This window comes from Tiliqua scincoides, chromosome 1 (assembly GCF_035046505.1).
Source record: "Tiliqua scincoides isolate rTilSci1 chromosome 1, rTilSci1.hap2, whole genome shotgun sequence".
NCBI classification, from domain to species: Eukaryota; Metazoa; Chordata; class Lepidosauria; order Squamata; family Scincidae; genus Tiliqua; species Tiliqua scincoides.
The window spans coordinates 8,053,023-8,071,443 of record NC_089821.1 but is presented as its reverse complement, the minus strand read 5'-3'; the positions used below and the strand labels follow the sequence as shown (position 1 = coordinate 8,071,443).

General features: G+C 49.5%; 1 protein-coding gene across 1 annotated transcript in view; it reads right to left on the bottom strand.

Annotated features, from left to right (window-relative positions):
* The window catches only part of STXBP6 (syntaxin binding protein 6), a 140,477-nt gene extending 137,385 nt beyond the window's left edge, over nt 1-3,092 (bottom strand). The window contains exon 1 of the mRNA XM_066611165.1: nt 3,064-3,092. The gene's annotated coding sequence lies outside the window, so the exon portion shown is untranslated. The remainder of the gene's footprint in view (nt 1-3,063) is intronic.
* Between the last annotated feature and the right edge of the window lie 15,329 nt (nt 3,093-18,421).

Sequence of the window (18,421 nt, the reverse complement as noted above, 5' to 3'; positions counted from 1 at the left end):
GTGCTTAAATCCATTTGGTTCATCAAGGCTGCAATCCTATCTACATTTTCTTGGGAGTAAGCCCCATCGACTAGAACAGGGGTGTCCAAAGTTTTTGGCAGGAGGGCCACATCATCTCTCTGATACTGTGTAGGGAACTGGGGAAAAAGGAATTAATTTACATTTAAAATTTGAATAAATTTACATAAGTTTACATAAATGAATACATTAAAGAAGAACTTATATGAATGAATGAAGGTCTTGAAATAGTTCAAGGCCTATAAAAGGCCTTGCACAAAGCAAGGCTGGCCTTTCCTTTACTGCCACTACTGCATCACAGAAGTGAAACAGCAAGCAGTGGAACAAGCCCTCATCCCACAGCTCACATGAGAGGTCAAACAGTCGCCCTCACGCTGAGAGCATTTGCATTGGGCCAGCACGGGCTCCAACAAATCTCCAGAGGCTCATTGGAAACTGGAGGCTCCCTGAGGGCCGCATTGAAAGGCCTCAAGAGCCTCAAGTGGCCCCAGGGCCGGGGTTTGGGCACCCCTGGACTAGAACATAAGAACAGCCCCACTAGATCAGGCCATAGGCCCACCTAGTCCAGCTTCCTGTATCTCACAGCAGCCCACCAAATGCCCCAAGGAGCACACCAGATAACAAGAGACCTGCATCCTGGTGCCCTCCCTTGCACCTGACATAGCCCATTTCTAAAATCAGGAGGTTGCACATACACATCATGGCTTGTAACCCGTAATGGATTTTTCCTCCAGAAACTTGTCCAATCCCCTTTTAAAGGCAACTAGGCCAGATGCCGTCACCACATCCTGTGGCAAGGAGTTCCACAGACCAACCACATAACAGGACTTACATCTGAGTAGACATACCTAGGATTGGTTGGGCTCTAACTCCCATGCCCTTTTTAAGCGCATGTTTTGATTGTATCTCTATGGTAGAAAGGAAAGCAAAACCTATAATACATTTTATTGATATCGTTCAGATTTTAGAGACCTTGGCTGTGAACTTGGCGCCCTGCAAAAAACGTTTCCCACTGGGCCCTGCAGCTCCTAAGCCCTGTTTCCAATTTTGTACAACGCACTGCATGCTTTCACTGATGAATGTAAGACTGGAGTAATTATTCAGCTTCTGCAGCCTGATTTCCACCGAACATGCCTGCTGTCAAGCGATCAGTGTCTCCAACTCCCAGCCCGCAGCACATCTACTGGAGAGCAGGTCCCACATGCTTCCATAGCAAGACAGGGGTGCTCAGGACTGCTGTCTTGACAGCCAGAATAAGCTCATGGCGCGAGAGGGTGCAGTGGGGGCATCCATTTCTGGACTGCATACGAATCCTGGCACTCTGGGGCTTGCTATGCTTTCCAGCACTGATTACGAGCATGTCAGATTTGAAGAAGGAAAAAGCGACAGTGGCGACAGGGCAGGAGAACAGCACTGCTTCCAACAGCTCACAAAAGCTCCAGGGATGTGCAGTGGGTGTGGAGGCAGGTGAGGCAGTGCTTTTCCCCCTCCTTGGAGAAGCACCGTGCAAGTTGCTCAAGCACTCAAAACCCATGCACAAGAGGCGGTGCTTTTCAAAGGACATCCAGTGGGGAGGCACTGCCTCACCTGCCTCCCCACCCAGCATGCCTCACAGGTGGAGTCCTCTGCCTCACCTCACACTGCAGTGGCACTTTTCAAAGGACTCTGGTGGGGAGGGACTGCGGTGGGGAGGCTCTGCCTCACCTGCCTCCCTGTCCATCACAGGTCCCTGAAAAGCTCACATGCCTCACAAGCACCCCACATCCCACCACTGGCTGCTCAAGCGGGCAGATCCCACAGCTAGAGAAGGGTTGATGCTCCAGAAGCCCTAGCACCCCTGGCTCCAGCTTTGACTTCTCCCACCATGGGCCAAGGCTAAGTGGAGTGGCCAGCTTCCAGCCTGGATGATCCCAGGGTCTCCTGCAAACCCAGCCTGTCCTCCAGGCGAATGTCCTCCAGCCAGAGGATCGCCCTCTCTCCATCCAGCAGGCGAGAACTTTTGCTGCCAGCAAAGCTGCCCAGTGCCCTTCGCCAGGGACATTCGTGCAGGTCTTGCCAGAGGGATCGGGGCCATTTAGACCCCCCCAATGAGAACAGAACATCTGCCCCCCTCCCAAGCCAGCCAGGAGCATCTCGTCCCGGGGAGGGGCCACCTTGTCTCCAACGGGCAGCCCCAGTCCCAAACCCCGCAACAGGACCAGCCTTCTTCCCCGGCGCGGCGGCCAGCGCCAGGAACCCAGGAGAACAGTGGCGTAGCCAGAGGAGGGCAAAGCGCTACGTTTTGCACGGAGCCTGACCGCAGCAGCATACAAGGGGGCCCTCGCCCTCCCCTTCGGAGCCATTCTGGGCGGGGGGAGCAAAAGGGAGGGGAAAGGGGGGTAAAGCACTAGGGGGATGGCACGGGGGGGGCAAAGCGCTAAGTTTTGCAGGGAGCCTGGCCTCAGCAGCAGGCAAGGGGGCCCTCCCCTTCAGACCCATTCCAGGCGGGGGGAGCACAAGGGAGTCCAGCTAGAGGGGCTGTAAAGCACTCGGGAGATGTCACGAGGGGGGGGCAACGCGCTGGTAAGTTTTGCAGGGAGCTTGGCCGCAGCAGCGTGCAAGGGGGCCCGCCCCTTCGGAGCCATTCCAGGCGGGGGGAGCAAATCGGAGGGGGAAGAGGAGGTCTAGCGGGGGGGGTTAAAGCACTGGGGAGGGTGTAACGAGAGGGGGGGCAAAGCGCTAAGTTTTGCAGGGAGCCTGGCCGCGTCCGTTCTGCTCCCCCGCCTGGAATGGCTGCGAAGGGGAGGGACGCTCTGCACGCTGCTGCGGCCAGGACCCCTGCAAAACTTCGGCTGCAACCCTCTCCTGAGCCCCACTGAATCCAATGGGAGTGACTTCCGAGCAGACAGCCTAGGACTGAGCCCTTAGTGGTTGCCCCCCCACTAGCTACGCCACTGAGCTGCTCCTCCTGGGGATGCTCCCCCCCCCCAGCCCCACCAGGCGGGCAGCGACCCTGCAGGTCCGGGAAGGAGGCAGCTGGGCGCCGCGGCAGCCTCCGGGACTCACCTGCCTTCTCCGGCCGGGACCGGGGCTCCGTCCTCCCGGGCTCGGTTCCTGGAAGCGAACTCCGGGCGCTCCCCGACGGCGCCTGCCTGCCTAGCCCGGCTCCCGCCCAGCGCCAGCCGCATCCACGGGCCGCCCAGCTGCGAGCCCAGCGGCGGGAGGGGCGCGCGCGGGCCAATGGCAGAGGCAGCCTCGCAGGCAGCCTCCTCCTCCGCCTCCTCGCCCTGCCACCGGGGCCCAGCGGGAGCCCCCACCCCCGGGGGTGGGTCTGAGGACCGTCCCGCAGGAGGCTGATCCACAGCGGGACTGGAGCGCTCCTCCTGCTGGGATCCTCCGCCCAGGACCAAGCCGGAGCCGGCCCGGGCTTAAGGAGACTTCAGCAACAGCCCCCCCCATAAAAAGGGAGGGGGAATCCCAACTGGAAAGTGCAAGGAAAGGGGGGGGGGCGTCTGGATCTGGAGAGGCACCTTGGCTGCCTCCCTAGGCAACTTTCCTGGGAGGGGCATTGAACCCAGTGGCGTAGCTAGAAGGGGTGCCAAGCACTCAGTTTTGCAGGGAGCCTCACCTTAGGGTGCAAGGGGCCTTCCCCCTCCCCTTCAGAGCCAGGCGTGTGGTCTGTTTCGCACCCATGCCTCCGGAGGAGAGGGGGGTGCTTGCACGCCATGGTGAGGCTCCCTGCAAAACTTAGTGCTTTGCACCCCCTCTAGCTACGCCACTGTCTGCGGGGGGGGGGCACCTGGGCAACATGATCTTGGCTGCCTTCCTAGACACACCTTCCTAGGAGTGGCACTGAACTCAGTGGGACTGACTTCTGAGCAGACATGATGCAGCACCCCTGTGATCTGGAGTGCTGCTGCCTTTGCCACAGAACCAGTTTCTTTACTCAGCGTGTGATTTCTTTGCTCAGCGTGTGGTTGGTCTGTGGAACTCCTTGCCACAGGATGTGGTGGCAGCGTCCGGCCTGGATGCCTTTAAAGGGAATGGGACACGTTCCTGAAGGAAAAGTCCATTACGGGTTACAAGCCATGATGTGTATGTGCAACCTCCTGATTTTAGAAATGGGCTATGTCAGATGCAAGGGAGGGCACCAGGATGCAGGTCTCCTGTTATCAGGTGTGCTCCCTGGGGCATTTGGTGGGCCGCTGTGAGATACAGGAAGCTGGACGAGATGGGCCTATGGCCTGATCCTATGGCCTGATCCAGTGGGGCTGTTCTTAGTGCTAGAGGGGGGCAAAGCACTACATTTTGAAAGGAGCCTCACTGGGGTGTGCAAGGGGCCCCTCCCCTTCAGAGCCAGGCATTAGCCTCCAGTTTGCTGCCCCAGCATGGAATGGCTCCTAAGGGAAGGGGGACCACTTGTACGCTGTGGTTGAGGCTCCCTGAAAAACTTAGTGCTCTCCCCCCCCCAGCTATGCCACTGCACAGAGCTACTGTACAGAAGGGGGGTCCTTACTGAGCTGCTTGCACAGTTTAGTCAAATTCCAAAGTGCATGACTTCTGGTGCCATTGAAATGGAACTTTGTTCCTTGGTTCAGGTAAATAAAGACAGGATTCTTGCACTTCCTGGTTTAAGGAAAACTGCACAAGAAGCAAGGTAAAGGGAGGGAGATCTGATAGGCACTTGGGCAAGCAAGAAATGGGTTGTTGTAGCTTGTGTCAGTGGCAGGCTGCAAGGAGGCAGTGGCAGGAGATGGGGTGAAGTGCACCCTCATTGCACTCTTGCTGGCAACACGAATGGCCTTCCAGAACTTCTGATATGTGGAGTCCCTTCCCCCCCCCCAGGAAGTGGACGGGGAGGTGATGTGGCCCCTTAGTTTTTTGTTTCTTTCCCTGGGCTTTCCCTCTTGGTGGTGCAGCAGGGGTGTTTGGGCCCAGTGAATCCACACCACTGAGCTGCAGAGAGAGTGGCACAGTGAGCAAATGGAGGAGGTGACTGCCACAGCCTTCACTATTGCACCAGGGGGAGCAGGGGGGAGGCAGTGGCAGCTGCTCCTCACCAACCTAACCCTCTTCACAGTGCTGGCCAAAGGTAGATGGTGACTGAGGCCCTCTTAGGAGTGGGCCAAAAGTCACTTTGGTCATAAAATGGATGAAAGCAGATGTGATTTTACAGTCAATCCTGATATTATACATTGCTACACTATGAATGGTGCCCCTCATAGAACTAAGAACGTCTTTGAGTTTAAAAGAGGTGTACTTTGCTGCCTGCATGCAACCTGGTGACCAGGGGTGACGTCAGAAGTCAGACCCTGGCCAAGAGCCCACATTCATCAGAGGGCCCCCTTGAGCAAGTTGACCCCTGAACCTTCAGTACTGTGATAATTCCCAATACACTATCAGGGGCTATTTGTGAGGTGCTGGGGAGGGGGAGGTCCAGGGCCCCCAGCAACCACCAACACTGGTGGTGATAACAAATGCTTTACCTTGGGAAGCCTGACTTGGAAACTTCATTTTTTCACAACCCTGTTGCTTTTGATAGGACATGTGTTTTCAGCCGCACTAGACACTGTTCCAGAACCACCATTCAGAGTGCGATACCAGAGTCTTTCAAGACTGAAGGTTGCCAGCATAAAACATAAAAAAATACAAGTGATTGAACTGTCCTCATTAATACAAAAGTTGCCCAATAAAAAATATTTTAGCCTAATGTAGGTGATCAGTTCAGCAGTTTCCTTGCTACAGTTTTAGATAGTTGCCTGGGACCTGCATGCGTATCTCCACCAACCAGGCTTTGCTGAAGTCAGTAGCAAATTTCCCATGGTTTCCTTACCTATAACCAGAGTCTCATGGAATGCAGTTCTGTTGTTCACATTCTTATAGCTCAGTCCTATGCAGTGGCATAACTTAGAGGGGGTGCAAAGCACTGAGCAGGGAGCCTCACCGTGGTGTGCAAGTAGCCCCTCCCCTTTGGAGCCATTCTGGGCAGTGGGTGCAAAATGGAGGCAAATGCTTGGGGAGGGGAAGGGGCTGCCTGCCCGACTCCCTGAAAAACTTAGTGCTTTGCACCCCTTTTAGCTATGCCACTGATCCTATGCACACCTACTCAAAAGTCCCATGTTTCTGCCTATCTCCATATTGCGACACAATGCAAACACTTCTCCGCAAGTACTAAACAGAACCGAGTTTATCTTTTTAGCACTTCTGTACAGCGAGGAAGTCATCATTTACAGACGTGAACGGAAGTGCAAGGCAATTTGAGCAGCACTCTCTTGGGGTCCTCTCAACAAATAAATCTGTGACTAAGCCAGGAATTGAATTTCTTAACTGAGGTTTGATATTTTGCTTGGTGGTTTTTAAAAGCAGGTAAACCGTCATCTGTCATTCATTTTAAAAGACAGGGAGGGGAGGGGAGGTTGGCAGGGTTGCATCAAAGCATTCGAAACTTAAAATAGCCTCTTCTCTCCTTGTTGGAAAGATGGGATCATCTCTCACTGGAGAAACAGTGTGGCCTGGTGTTTGGACAAGCTTCGCCAATCCTCATAAAACTGAAGATGCTGTTGGACAAGAATGCCTGAGCAGTAACAGCTGCTTTGCTGCTTACATGGTATCCTGCCTTCTGAAGTGTTTGTGTGCATGTCTTCCTTGCCACCTATGTAGACAGTGCAGACCAAGACTGGGGTGCAAGCTGTTGGCTGAGATGCCCATGACTTCAATCCTGCACACAACAAAGCAGCTCAAATAGATTGATGTCAACAGGGTTTGAGCAGCTTAACTTCATGCAGGATTGCAGGCACTTTTCTAGAAAGCTTTGATTCAGAACTGATTCTTTGGTTTCTGCAGCACTATTGACTTTCAGTGTGGAGTGAAAAATCATTCCCTGAATTCTCCAAATGCCGCTTACGTCCAAGTAAATACACATACAGTCCAATCTTATCTAAACCCCTCACCGATGCAGTTGGAGCATGTGTTGAATGCTGTGGAGGGGGCAGTCCCAGTGGTCCCCTCCAGGTAAGGGAACATCTGTTCCCTTGCCCAGGGTAAACCTCCACAGCCTTGATGGGACTACTCAGACCTGTGCCAGCAATTTTGCTGGCCCAAGTCTCCTTGGACACAGGAATGTGGATCAAAACAGGGAAAGGGGATAGGATATCGGTGGCACTTCTCCTGCTGATACCACCTCCTTCTTGACCTTGACACACACCCCTCCCCACTCCGTAGTCTGCCCCATTCCTCCCTGTTCCACTCTCTGTCCACTCCAGGTGTCAACATACTGACTTACTGTGCCGGGGCTGTTTGGGAGGTCGGTGGCTCATGGCTGTGGCTGCTCATCACTTGTGGCAGCAGCCTGGCTGCAGGAATGGTGGGTCACACTTTGCAACCACCGAAAAACATGCTGCGCCACCAGAACTCAAGTTGTGCCAGCACAGCGGGCCCATAGGATTGGGCTGATAGTATTGCACTCCTGATCTTTCAAAAATGTGACAACCTGAACTGTGTTTAACTAAAATTATTTCTTTAACTGGCACCTTTGCAGCCCTTTTGCCCTCCCACGTCATGCAGAGACGACATTTTGGGGGGAGAGGATTCAGGTAGTGTGGGGGTGTGTACCATCCCGAATAGCTGTGCAGAAGTGCGCTGTGCTTTTCAAACTGACAAGCTGTATCCAAGCATTCCTTCTCCTTTTCACAATGTTACATGGGCATGATCCAGCTAAAGTTCTATCCTATTGAACATAAGAACAGCCCTGCTGGATCAGGCCAAAGGCCCACTAGTCCAGCTTCCTGTATCTCACAGTGCCCCACCAAATGCTTCAGGGAGCACACAAGACAACAGACACAACCTGCGTCCTGGTGCCCTCCCCTGCATCTGGCAATCAGAGGCAGCCTGCCTCTAAAATCAAGAGCTTACACATAACTACTATGATTTGTAACCCGTAATGAACTTTTCCCCCAGATATTTATCTAATCCCCTCTTAAAGGCATCTAGGCAAGATGCCATCACTGCTTCCTGTGGCAAGGAGTTCCACAAACTAATTACATGCTGGGTAAAGAAATATTTTCTTCTGTCCTAACTCTCCCCAACAGTCAACTTTTGTGGATGTCCCCTGATTCTGGTGTTATGCAAGAGGGAAAAGAGTGTCTCTCTCTATCCACTCTGTCCATCCCCTTCATGATTTTGTATGTCTCAATCACATCCCCTCTCAGACGCCTCTTTTCTAAACTGAAGAGGCCCAAACATTGTAGCCTTTCCTCATAGGGAAGGTGCCCCAGCCCAGTAATTATTTTGGTTGTTCTCTTTTGCACCTTTCCCATCTCCACTATTTACTTTTCGAGGTGTGGCGACAGAACTGGACGCAATACTCCAGGTTTGGCCTTACCTTCAATCAGAGAAGGGAGCACATGCTAAAAGTCCCCAGTTTTTGTTGGACTACGGCCATTTTGAATTACCACCCCACGAACCTGATAAATGTATGAAAAAGCAAAAAAAACCCTGATTTTTGCTGAGCAAATTCACTTCGGTTTTTAAATTATTCTTCCAAATTTACAAGTGATAACACTTTGGGAGGGGAACACTATACATGAGGCGGGTGTTCACAAAGAAGTGGGAGCACTGCAGAGAGCATGACCGCATAGTGCGCGTTTTGTTGTGCAATTCTGTATCAGTCAGTAGCAAATCAGCAAGCAAGTAAAACAGGACTGCTATTCAGTCAAGGGAATCTGGTCTGACAGAATCGTTAAATAAAAGACAGAAGCTTCAGTAGTTCTCAGTATCAACAAGAATCTTAATATACCAAGGATGCCGTTTTTATACACGATTGCTCTCCTCTGAAATATCCACACAATACACCAAGGAAGTTCAACTATAATTCAGGAGAATCTCCATCTATTTATTTTCTCTTTCCACAATTAAATAAGGCAGTGGTGTAGCTAGAGGGACTGCAAAGCACTAAGTTTTGCAGGCGCATGAATGCGCCGTGTAAGCTGTCCCTCACCATCTCCTTGCATGGCACACCATCTCACCATCTCCCTTGCATGGCACATTCAGGCGTCGGCAAAACTTAGTGCTTTGCACTCCCCTAGCTACGCCACTGAAATAGTGACCATATCTGTACTGTATGTATTTTTCTGGCAGGTCTCTTATGCCTTTAATAGCTGCACAATACCTGAGGACTTCACTAGGACCAACCATTTTCTAGATGGAATGGGGGCAAAGCTGCCCCTGCAGAATTTCCACTTGTCATGTAGTAGCTAAGATGTGGGGACAAAACAGTGACAATTGGGAAACTTTCAGCCCAATCTTAGAATTACCGGCCATTGTTGCAACTAGTTCCCCACTGATCATCAGATAAGGTAAGCAGGAGAGGCAAGAGGGGGTGGTGGGAGGGTGGAATCGGTCAGATGCAAAATGAAGCAGGGGAAAGCAATTGGATGCAACTGCCTCCTCACCATAGAATGTGGTGGTCACCATTCTGAGGGGACAGCCCTTTTTACCAAAGCCGACATCCCTTTGCCTACAAAAAGTCTACCTTAGACCTGGCTACCCAGATGATGGAAACATAGCTCACTAGCACCTAAACAATTGCACTGGCTTTTAGTCTATTTCTAGGCATAATTCAAACTGCTGGTGCTTATTTTTTGAAATTGCACATCACTATTGGAGTGTCATTTTGGGGTAGCCCTACTATCTGAAATGGGGGAGGTAGAGGCTGGGTAGGAGGCCTTTTTTATGGTGGCACCACATTTGTGAACTGCTGTCCTCAGGGAGGCTTGCCTGGTGCCTACCTGGTTGGTTCCAGTGGCGTCGCAGGAGTTGCCAGAACGTGACTGTGTTCAGCCATGAACTGCCTCAGGGACTGCGGCTCTGGATTTTGCCTCGAGGTTGACTCCTGAAGCCTTTTCCGTAATTGGATGTAGCCACAAGGCAGTGGAGGTTTGGGATCAGAGTTTTCCTTCTCTCAGATGAGCTTCCTTCCCAGGCTGACGAATCCCATCTACCCGGTGGCTGTTTAGTCGCCTCTTTCGACAAGTACAGCTAAACTGAGGGCCTACCCCCTAGTCCCTTAATATTTTCCTGAGCTCCATATTTCTTTTGGCTGCCACTTTCTATTGCATTGTTTTACAGGTGGGACCTTGGTATCCACTGATTTGACTCACAACTGATACCAAGGTTCACCTTTAAATGCCTTGCAACAAGGAAAAAAGCAGCAAAATCCAATTTCCTACCTTTGCACTGTTAAATAATTATAATTTCATTCCATTAGATTCCATTATTCACCCCATCTAGTGGCTGAATGCAGTATAGTGTCCATATGTTTTCCGGGGCAACAATAGAGGCGCAAGAAACCTGGAAGTAAAGCTATTTTTCCACTGATTTGGTATCCACTGATTTTTTCCATTTAAATCCATTTAAATTCATGGAACCCCAGTGAATCACGAAGCAGGATCTGTATTATTGTTTCCCTTTTCAGCACAATCCTATGCATGTCTTCTCAGAAGCAAGTTATATTGAGCTCCATGGAGTTTACTCCCAGGTAAATGTGCATAGGCTTACAACCTTTGAGCGTAATCCTATCCTGCACTGGAACAGGCAAGCCAAGAGGAGAAACTCTTCCCCTTACCTCTGGGTAAGGCACACTGGCCCATATGGGTCTCCTTGGAGTTGCACCACCTTCTGAGGAGGACGGAGTTCTAGGAGAGCGGAACGGCTTGAAGCCGCTCTGAACTGCCCGGCAATGGGGGTTGGGATCCGGCATAACTGCTGGGTACCAGCCCCGTCTCCTGCTCCCCACCCGCCCACCTTACGGCACATTTGCGACCCTCCTGTGCCTCTGGATTGTGCCCTTTGTCTTGTACTTTATGGTTTTAATGGTCCATATGTATGGACCATTGGTCTTGTACTTTATGCTGCCCTGGAATATCTTTATTGAAAGGTGGCAGATCAATTTTGAATACTTTCTAGGCCTGATGTATCTGATGTATCTAGGTCTAATGTATCTGTATTTGAAACGTTGCTCTGGCTCAAATATAAGTGAAATGAATTGGCGTTGCACTAAGAACAATTTGAATATTGGACTCAGTGTGTCCAGTTAACCCTTCCCTCCCCCCAACAGAAGTGTTACCTTGCCACAACTTTCCAGAACTCTCCGTTACTGTGCAAAATTCCTCTGGATGTGGGAAATCAGAGTCTTTGAAATGAAAAATCTGCAGAAGATGAAATCTGACTGGGTCAGGGATATAAACATTGTGGCAGACTGACAGTAACTGGAGATGTTCAGGTAATGTTATTCGTTTCTTAGCTCTTGGAAAACTCGGCTTATCTAGCTGCTAAATTGTATTTCAATTGTACAGCAGATTCCACAGTCACGGCTGTGATTTCATGCAACTCCTCAACTGTCAGCACCGCAGCGTTTACAGCCTGACCGTGTCCAGGACAACTTGTGACCCACAAGTGGAAGGCAGCTGACTGACCCTGTGCAGCGACAGATCTCTGGCTAGTTGTCCTGCCTGCCTGATCATGCAAAACAGGAGGATTGTGACGTAGCAGAGAGGTCACCATTCATGTCCGGTGGGTACATTTGGCCTGATGAATAACAAGCACAAGCTCAACCTGACCACACACAAATTCGAATGTGATGTGTAATAAAGCCAGGGAAAGACAACGTAACATTATGTGTCATTTGCCTGGCATGCCTTCTTGTTAATTATCAGCTGGTAATTATTATATTAGCCACATGGAGAGGTTAATTACAAATCACTGGCTAAGAGGTAAATGTAGGTCCCTGAGACTGAGAGTGTACACTTCTTTTCCATTTCAGTTCGGTTTATGTCTGTAGTCTTAGGAGAAGATCAGGCAGCCCAAGTTCACTGTAGATGCAGACAGTTTTTCATAGAAACCTATACAGGACATCAGCGATAAAGATTCAGCATAATGGATTACTGTACTGTATACTGAAATGTAATAATCCAATAACTCAAATGATTAATAAGATCCCTGCTGGTGAACAGTAGGGAGAAAATTCAAAGTGCTCAAGAACTTTCAGCAGGGGGAAATACAAAGTGTTTGTCTAATATCTGGTAGAACTTCCCCTCCCCACTTGCAAATGGTTTTCAAGTTTATTATAAAAACATTCTCTCCGAGGGAATGGAAAAATGAGAATTCTGAGCGATACTAAGGGCTTCAAAAGCTAGATGTGTATCCAAAATGTTGCTTTCTTTTGGAAACCTGTGATTTATTATTCATTATTAGATAAAATTGTACACCTTCCAGTTTTGGGGGGGGGCATTTTTATTGAACCGTGTTATGTAAGGTTTAAAGAGACGAATTAACATCGAATCGTAATGAGGTAAAGAACTCCAAAATCAGGTCAGGTGGTAATAAATATACAGCATGCACTTAAATAAGATAGCTGAGGGCTCACACCAACAATTATACCATTTTTTAAGTATTTATATCCCACCTTGCCTCCTTTGAACTCAAGGTGATGTATATTTCCTCATTGTATTCTCCATACGTTTCAAGAGGTACTCATGGCACAATACTGAATAGCGTGTATGTGGGCACAGTGCGTGCTGAACCCAGTGCTCGTTGATACAAAAGTGCCACAAGGCACTTTGCAACAGCATAGCAGTTACTGGTGCTTGCACGAAAGCCTGGGTGCACCCACTTGTGCTGGCAGAAGGAGTAGCATGTGCTTGAAAGGGTGAACTCTGTGCATGCCCCCCCCAACTGTTGTGCCAGCGATGGGGAGTGAAGTCTGCTTCCAGAACATCCACTGGGTGGGGCGTCAGCAGAGAGACCGCACCCAGCCGATGCTCTGGCTGGTCTGAGGTCTCGGGAAACCTCAGGTGGGCCATGTGGCCGGAAGGGAAGAGGCTCCCTGACCTGGCAGCCGGGCTTATAAGGAGTTGGGCTGCCAAGGAGCAAGGTTGTTTCTTTGGGAGCTCCAAGGAGGTGACTTGGGGAGGCCTGCAGCCCTTGCTCACTGAACTGCCCTTCCTCAGCCTGGCCTGAAGGGGCACAAGGCCCCCCCCCAAAAAAACACAAACACTGGATCCGCCCCAGTGGTGATGGGGGCAAAGATGGATGGATCAGGCCTGGGAGGGATGGGATTGGCAGTGCTGGCACATGCCACATCCTATCCCCCTTCCTAGGCCTGATCTGCCGACAAAGGACAATACAGACTTGCGCCAGAGATTATACTTATGCAGGTCCAAGTTGCCCCACTGCAGCAGCTGGGGCTTACTCTGGGGCACGGGGACAAGTATCCCCTTACCCATGGAGATCTCCAGCAGCTGAAATTTTCTCCCAGGATGCAGCCCAGCCAGCCCCACTGCACAAGAATTTGCACTGAATTGGGCTGTTAGATTCCTAAGATGAAGCTCCAGAAACTGCCATGTCACAGGACTTCCTTGCCAATCATTAACTGCTGGTTAGGATTTCTAGCTGTGCTTTTGGTGCCCTAATAAAAAATGTAGTGTTTGTTCTATGAAGCCCTAGAGAGGAAGAATTCTCCCAGTCCCACCTGTCCTTGCTCCTCTTGCCCTCTCAGGAAACTGTCTCTTCAGTTCTCTTGAAGCATTACCTCTGGGGCTGAGTTCCAGAGAATCCTGATCGGTGCCCTAAAATAGCAGACTCCTGGTGCTTTTCTTGTCCAGTGGATCTTCCATGCCCATGTATCATTCCAACTGACCCTTGGGCTGATGAACTCTTTCAATATCCCCATGTAAAATAAATAGTATCCTAGCATCTTACATGCTGCACAATTGCACTTGAAGCTCTCCCCAAATGACAGGGGTTTCGTCTTGCAGACAAATCTTCCGACAATCATGCCGTTCGCCTGCAGAGGCTGTCAGGTATCTGACACCAAGGATTATAGACGTTTGCACCTGCGCCTGAATGACTGATGGTGTTGAACTGGAATGTATCATTAGAGAAGTGTCTATTTTCTTTTTCACAATTACTCAGATCACACTTTTGTGGGGTGGAATAGGGACAAAGGCAGGAAAAAAAATCAATCAGGAGGGAATAACATTGAAGAGTTAAGATTCTGGAACTCAGTGTCACTTCCAGGGGATTTGGGAAATATTTAAATTCATCGTTACACAAGCCTACAAAGAACCCACATATTTTTTTTTAGTTGCCAAGGATGTTTGAATGGATTTAGGATATTTTGGGGGCGCCGAATCAGAAAATGGGATTGTATTTGCCTGACTGGTTTTTGCTTTGGGGATATGGCACTCCAAATATAAGCCAAAAATAGGTCTAAGTTTTAACTGTGTATGCCTGTGTTATAGTAGAAAAACCATTCCTGGTATACAGATTGTCCCTCATGGGCTTCCGTTCTGGAACCCCTAGTGGACAAAAAAATTCTGTGAATAAAAAAGGTGGAAAAATAGATTTAAAGACTCACTTCCAGGTTTCTTGCCCTTCCATTGCTCTCAATGGAATAAGGTCGTGCCTTGACATCCTCAGGGATTTGATTGTGGGACTCCCTGATGATACCATAAAACGTGTTAAATAAAAGCAGTTTAAAAAAATTAAAAAGTTTACAGGCTGGATACTCTTGATACCGAACTAAACAAACGCATTGGTAAAGCAGCTACCACGTTTTCCAGACTCACAAAGAGAGTCTGGTCCAACAAGAAGCTGACGAAACATACCAAGATCCAGGTCTACAGAGCTTGCGTCCTGAGTACACTTCTGTACTGCAGCAAGTCATGGACTCTTCGCTCACAACAGGAGAGGAAACTGAACGCTTTCCACATGCGCTGCCTTCGACGCATTCTCGGCATCACCTGGCAGGACAAAGTTCCAAACAACACAGTCCTGGAACGTGCTGGAATCCCTAGCATGTACGCACTACTGAAACATAGGCGCCTGCGTTGGCTCGGTCATGTCGTGAGAATGGATGATGGCCGGATCCCAAAGGATCTCCTCTATGGAGAACTTGTGCAAGGAAAGCGCCCTACAGGTAGACCACAGCTGCGATACAAGGACATCTGCAAGAGGGATCTGAAGGCCTTAGGGATGGACCTCAACAAGTGGGAAACCCTGGCCTCTGAGCGGCCCGCTTGGAGGCAGGCTGTGCAGCATGGCTTTTCCCAGTTTGAAGAGACACTTGGCCAACAGTCTGAGGCTAAGAGGCAAAGAAGGAAGGCCCATAGCCAGGGAGACAGACCAGGGACAGACTGCACTTGCTCCCAGTGTGGAAGGGATTGTCACTCCCGAATCGGCCTTTTCAGCCACACTAGACGCTGTTCCAGAACCACCTTTCAGAGCGCGATACCATAGTCTTTCGAGACTGAAGGTTGCCAACTAGCTAGCTAGTGAGGCAGTCAGCAGTTAGAAATGCAAAGTACCCCCAGCCTTTGCCTGGCTCAAGTGTGATTTTAAAGGGATGGAATTTTTTCCCCTTCTCCAGGGATCAGCACATTCCTTCTCATTTGCAGTGGCCGTTCGTACTGAGTCAAATCCGTGTATACAAAATCTGTGTAGAACAAGGTTGGACTTGTACTTAAGCCATTTCAGCCCAATGTTGCATATACCCAACAGAGATCAAATGTGTACACCTGTGGGCTGGGCAGAAATGGGTTAAACTGATAACACCAAAGGCCATGTTGTTATCAGCACTGCAAGATTTTTTTTCCATTGATACTGATGGGAGTAGCAGATGCATCTGCCCTCGCTGTTGGATTAATAGCAACCTTCCTAACCAAATGCATCCTAAATTAATTTAATTTTTAACGTTTCTTGTCTTGCTGTCATTGTTATAAAAAAGAAGCAGGAGAAAGAGAATCCCTTTTCCATTCAGCAGATGCGGCAGCAGCAGAGCTCATTAATTCCCCCTCTTGGATGTCCTCATGGACAAGGTCTTTCTGAAGCATGTCTAGTACAAATTAGGGGAAGGTGGGGAAAGATATCACTTTGTATGGTTTGCCTTATGAGAATTGGGAGTTTTAAGTCAATTTCATTTTAAAAGCTCTGTCCTTATATGTTGTGAGGCAGGAGGTCTGAAGCCTGTCCACCACCAAAATGGCAGGATTGAGAGGTGGGGGACCTTGGAACCCAGAAGTGGCATAGCAAAGCACTAAGTTTTGCAGGGAGTCTCACCGCTGCATGCAAGGGGCCCCTCTCCCTCCCCTTTGGAGCCATTCCAGGCGGGGGAGCAAAACCACCCAGAATGCCTCTGACAGGGAGGTTGAGTGACCCTGAAAAACTTAGTGCTTTGCATCCCCTCTAGCTACACCACTGAACCCAAGCTATAGTGCTAACAGCTCAATCCTATCTGTCGCTAGCACTGGGGCAACAACCAGTGCTAAGTGGTGCAAAAGTGCCATAAGACATGTTTGCGATGACCAACATTGGCAGGAAAGCCTGCCCTGTCCCACTGGTGCTGTGTCCAGCCATCAGCAAAGGTGACAAAGGTAACACTGAGCACAGAGGGTGGAACAGAGGCAGAGAGGAGATGTACCAGGGCAGGGAGAGAGTTGAATGGAGGTGGGACAGGCTTGGTGGAGGTATTCTAACCTATTTTCCAGGCCTGGGAGCATTACGTGGGCCTTCTCAAACTTGTGCCAGAGATATCACTGGTGCAGATCTGAGAAGCCCCATTGGGCAGGCTGGGGAAGAGTAGACCTCCAGCCTCCTCTTAACCAGTGCTGGATACAGTGTAGGCCATGTGGCTCTGCTGTGCCAATGCTGGTTAGGATTGGACTGACTAGCAGCTGCCATAAGAACAGCCCCACTGGATCAGGCCATAGGCCCATCTAGTCCAGCTTCCTGTATCTCACAGCGGCCCACCAAATGCCCCAGGGAGCACACCAGATAACAAGAGACCTCATCCTGGTGCCCTCCCTTGCATCTGGCATTCTGACATAACCCATCTGGCATTCTGACATAACCCAGAATGCCAGACTGCTTGCTAGTGCGCTGCCTTATAAGGCATTGAAAATGTCACTTCCAGTTTCACTAAGAAAACGGAAATGACTTTTCTTTTTTTTTTACTCTAAGGCTTAGTTTGAGCCCAGCAGAGGCCGCAGATGGACGTACACGGCCTCTGCTGGGCTCACCCTCCAGAGGGTGGGGGTGCATTCCCTGATATCCATGGATTTGGTTAACCACGGGGGGGGGGGGAGTTCCGGAATGGAACTCCTGTGGGTACTGGGGCATGCCTGTATTCTGTTTAGTTGTCAATAGTATTTCCAGTGGACAGTTGCACATCTTGTGTACTGTCCTGAGCAATCATGCCTGATCCAGATTTCTCAGAAGGAAAAAAAAATGAAATTAAAACTGTCTTCCCAGTTCCACGGGGAAGCTCAGGCTTCATCAAAAAAGAAAAGCTGCAGGCAGGCAGAGAGCCGCGAGGATTTTCACAGTCTTCCCAGGCTTAGCTCTGTGGGAGCCAAAGTCATTATTTTAATGATGATGTTTACCCTTCTCTCCACGACTGGTTTTGACATGATAGAAGAAGGCAGTTAAGGAAATATGTCCCAGAGATAACTCAGCACAGCTATTTCCCTAAATGGTCTAGGTACACTTTCTCTTCATTTCTTTCTTCCTCCTTTTTAATCACTATACTTTCCAACTCACATTTGATTTTTGCCTTCCCTCCTCTGGGTCTTTGCAGAGGCTGTATTCCCTTGAAGTCATACTGCAGATCATAGTTCAGATCATACTGCAGATCGAAGTTCATACTACAGATCTAGGGTAGGTTGAGGGCAACTTTCTGTATTGCCTCTGTCCAGTATGATGCCGATCCCTAGGATCAGAATTAAGAAAGGAAGTTGTACAAGTAGGGAGTTCCATCTTCTGTTTCCACTTGAGTCGGGTGCACCTACTTTATCTGTTTCAGGACAAGGGGAGGGGAAACAAACAGAACCTTGTTAGTATGGAGTAAGCCAGAGGTTCCCAAACTTACCACAGTCACTGTGCCCTCAGGTCACTGTGCCCTGTTGTAGTGGCACCATCGCCCGGCACTCCTGGGCAGAGTCAGCGGAGGAAGAGGGACAAACAATTCATTATTGCAAACAGTTGCTGTAGAAACAGAGCTGCAAAACCCGGAAGGGTCTCCTGGAAGCCAGAAGTGACATCACAAGGGGTGAAGACCATTAACGTAAGAAGAGCCTTTGCTGGATCAGGCCCAAGGCCCATTGAAGTCAATGTGCATTGAGAAGAAAAACATTAAAAATAGCTGCTATATAGATAAAACTAAAATATGTGTGGTGGTCAAATACAGCAAAATAATAGAGATAATTTTGACAGCATGTGCTAGAAAGTCAAGCTAAATAGCAATATGTACTTTGTATATACATAGCACATGCCAAAAGTTCAAAGAGCTTCCATAACCATAGGTTGTATTTATGTTCTCTATGTCCATGGAGATGAAGAAAGCCAGGGGACCTTATTTCTGAGGAAAGAAGTG